Source organism: Dipodomys spectabilis, unplaced genomic scaffold, assembly GCF_019054845.1.
Source record: "Dipodomys spectabilis isolate Male_0828 unplaced genomic scaffold, ASM1905484v1 ptg000054l, whole genome shotgun sequence".
Lineage (NCBI taxonomy): Eukaryota > Metazoa > Chordata > Mammalia > Rodentia > Heteromyidae > Dipodomys > Dipodomys spectabilis.
The window spans coordinates 32,478,755-32,482,703 of NW_024870731.1; the positions used below are offsets into that span (position 1 = coordinate 32,478,755).

The 3,949-nt window shown below is 45.4% G+C and overlaps 1 non-coding gene across 1 annotated transcript; it reads right to left on the reverse strand.

The window, feature by feature from the left end:
- Positions 1-315: 315 nt before the first annotated feature.
- LOC122108263 lies at positions 316-422 on the reverse strand. The gene has a single exon (XR_006147504.1). It is a non-coding gene; the product is annotated as a U6 spliceosomal RNA (small nuclear RNA).
- Between the last annotated feature and the right edge of the window lie 3,527 nt (positions 423-3,949).

The window sequence follows — 3,949 nt, forward strand, 5'->3', positions numbered from 1 at the left end:
CCCTAATCCTAACGGGTTTTACATATTAATTGTTGAAAGAGCTTTTCCTATGGTATTTCACACATGCATATACCGCAACTTTCTGCAGGTAGCTGCCTCTTCTAGGGAGAACATAAAAGGAGACTTTCAATCTAATATGACACCCAAGTTTTGTTTGTTTGTTTTAATCTATTTGCAGAAGTCAAACAACTGAGCATTACCTTGGGGATACACAGAGATCAGAAATCAGAGAACATGATACATGGGCTCCTATTTGATTGTTTTTGTGACTTCTTAAGAAGTGAGCATGAAAATAAATCTTTATTTTCAATTATTAAAAATATGGCACTCTTCACAAATTTGCATGTTATCCTTGCGCGGGGGCCATGCTAATCTTCTCTGTATCGTTCCAATTTTAGTGTATGTGCTGCTGAAGTGGGCACGACTCCAAAATCTTTTAAATGACCAGGACAGAACCTAAGAAAGCTGAAGTGGTTTTATTTACTTATTTTTGCAGGTTGCCACTGGGATTTGAACGTAGGGTCTCATACCTGCTTGGAAGATGCTCTACCACTTCAGCCACGCCTCCAGCTCTTTTTTTGCTTTTGCTATTTTTCAAATAGGGTCTGGATTTCTGATTGGCTCAGCCTGGACTGACATCCTGTGGCCACCTCACCAAACCTGTAATTGGTTGAGACACAATCTCATGAACTTCACCTTGAGGCTAGCCAAGAACTGAGATCCTTCTGGTCTCAGCCTCCTAAGTAGCTGGGATTACAGGCATAAGCCATCATGCCTGGCCATAGTGGTAGTTTTATTGAAGAAACTGAATTACAGAATCCACCTGAGCTACTACTAAGGCTGTTTGTTCCCTAGTATTAGCTGTATTGGAACAATTATGGGAACCAATAAAACCATTTCTGGTTTATGCCACTAGGAAACCCAGAATGAACTGTTGAATGAATTGGAAGGTTGCCCTGTGTTGGCTGCTGAGCTAGGCGTTTTGCACACACTGTTCCGTCTTGTCTCCACACCGCTCTGTTAGGTAGGCACAGCCAGTACTCGCACCCCTCTTTTGCTGATAAGAAATTAAGGTCACATGGCAACTGAATGACAGGATTGAAGCCTGGTCACTGTGACTTGAAAATGGAATATTTTCCCAGGATCCTGGGTCCTTCAGAGCGCTTATGAACCACCACAGCAGAATCTGTATCATCATACCAACTCAACCGAGAGCAAACATTACCCGATTGTTTTTCATAATTAAAATGAGTTTAGTAGGGTCCCGGATCACAAAGGTGCCAGAAACAAAAGGGCTCACACTTAAGAGTTTCTCCTCCCCTGACCTGGTCCAATTTTGGGGTCAGCAATGCCCAGGAAGTGGGGGTGTCACAGCGTTCTTGAGGCTTACAGATACTTAGAAAAGTGCCTGAACATCGTAAATGATAAAGTGAACTGTCATTAGTTTAGAGGGGCCAGAAGGGAAGAAGTGACTCTCAAGAATTAAGTCTGTCTTATGCCTGGACAGTAGTAGATTTCAAAATTCAAAACAACAAAACTGTAACACTTCTCTTTCCTGGATGCAATAACATAATTTCTTCCACTAGGCAATACAGGTAACTGGTCTAGCTTCCCAAACTGAGGAGCTTGGAGTTGGGTGGGGTTAAGATCTAAACTTCTACCCTGCCCCATCAGAGGTGGATAGGTCTGTTTGCTAGGTTTGGGGCCAAAGACCCTTATCCACTTTCCCCAAATTCCATGCTCACCAACTCTACTATCTCTGACACAATCTTTCATTGGATCCTTACTGGAACCTTTCAAAACAAAAGCTGACTCTGGCTGGAGGTGTGGCTTCAGTGGCAGAGTGCTCACCTAACAAGTCTGAAGTCCTAAGCTTAAACCTCTTTGTCATCAAAAAAACAAAACAATAGCAACAAAAGTACAGATTCGCTTCTCAGACACCATTTCTTACCAAAAAAAAAAAAAGTTTGCATTCTGGAAACTGTTAAACACATCTACCAAGAGACAGCGCAGGGCCGAGGACACGCAGGGCCCAGGGCCCATCCAAGCTTGCTGGTCCAACCCTACCCACGCATTTGCAAGCATGGCTCAGAGATTATCTGTTCATCTGCAAACATCAGGATGTCTGTTAAGACAAAGGACGCTCTTTGAAAACACAGTGTCAGGATCATAACTTTCAGAAATTCCTTAATATCGTCAAATTGGTCCAAAGCCAATCAGGGCTCAGCCCTCCAACAGCATCCATTTCTGACACCTCAGGGTTGGGGTTCCACTTGGGGGAGAAGCACACCTCCCAGATTGTTTTAGGAAACAGTCTGAGGCTCTTGGGAAGAATAATTCCTTCCCTCCATTTCCTTTCCAGAAGGGAATGTAATAGCCAAACCCATCCCTGTGGCCCAGTCAGCCAAGAACTCCAAAAAGGCGATCACGTGTCACATAACCATGGAGATGCAGTGACAAGGGGAACTTATTCTTTGCTGGCTTGTTTTCCCAGAGCAATCAAGAACCAGGGAGGGAGGAGGCCGCTGCCCAGGGCTGGCTGCACACACCTGACCCGCTGCCCATGCGGCGCTTGGCCTGACAGGCGCCAGCCGGGCCTGTTGGCCGCTGTCAGCAACGGGGATTAGCACGAGGGCTCCTGCGGGGAGCAGGGCTGACCGCAGGCCCCAAGGATTGCAAAGCATTGCAATAGCCAGACTTTTCTTATTAGTTTCTTCTGACCGTTCTGCAGTTTTGAGCTGAATCCAGCTAACAACTCATCCGAAGCATTTTTTCCTCCTTATTTAGTGTTAGTATCATTTCATCCGACTTCAATGCTGGTCATTCCTAGGACCAGTCTGTGATATTATTAATCCAAGGCTAATTCTGCAAGTGACTCACACCTGTAATCCCAGCTACTCAGGAAGCTGAGATTGAGGATTATGGTTCAAAGCCAGCATAGGCAGGAAAGTCTGTGAGACTCTTATCTCCAATTAACCACCCCAAAGCCCTACTACCAACACTAAATGTATATATGCATATGCATATATTCATTCATATATGTATTCTTGTATATTTGCATATATTCCCTTTTTTTTCTGTCATAGTAGAGCTGCTGGTGTTCTCTCCCTACCTCAGTGGCTTACAGGTCCCAAGTCTCTTCTCCTGGGCTACAGGAAGTGTGCTGGCCTCTGAGAGAGGAGCCAGTGCCCTCAGGAGCAGCCCTCTATCAGGCAGGGGCAACCTGTACCTGTGGGGCAAGGCCCTAGAGTGACATGTTCTAGAGCGCCCCCTAAAGATCACAGAGGGATGAGCTCCGCCATCCTCAGGGGTACCTTGTTTACATGTCTTCTTTGCTAGTAGGTCTGCCTAGATTATCTCCCCTTGTATGGGGCCACTAACTCTTCTTGGGACACCTCTAGTGGCAGGCAAACAAGGGAAGCTGTTTGCCCTACTTACCTCTCTTCTAAATCACTTGCACAATCTGCTTTAAGAGGATGTTAGCCCATGGCAAAACATGCAGAGAAGAATCTGGAATGAGACCATCTTTATGAACTCAGCCCTCTGAGCTGGGCAGTGGGATAGTACTGGGCTTCCCAGATATACGCAGGTAAGAAAGATAAGCTTTTCATCAAATCTACACACACACACACACACACACACACACACACACAAAACCCTACCTTGGACTGTGCTCTGATTGGTTGTCTCTATGCAAGTGAAGAATAGGACAACCAACCAATTAGAGAAGACCTGCCAAGTCACTGAGTCTGCAGACCTGAAATGGTACTGTAGTTATCAATTGGGTCTGTCTCCTGTATCCACCCCCTAACTAAGATGATGAGCAGCTAGGAGGCATGGAGGTGGGACTTTGATGCAGTGGAATTTTTAGCGGATTTTCTGTCCTCTGGTCTCTACTACTTGTTAAACAATAATGCCTTCCACCCCATGATGTTCTCCAGGGGACCTG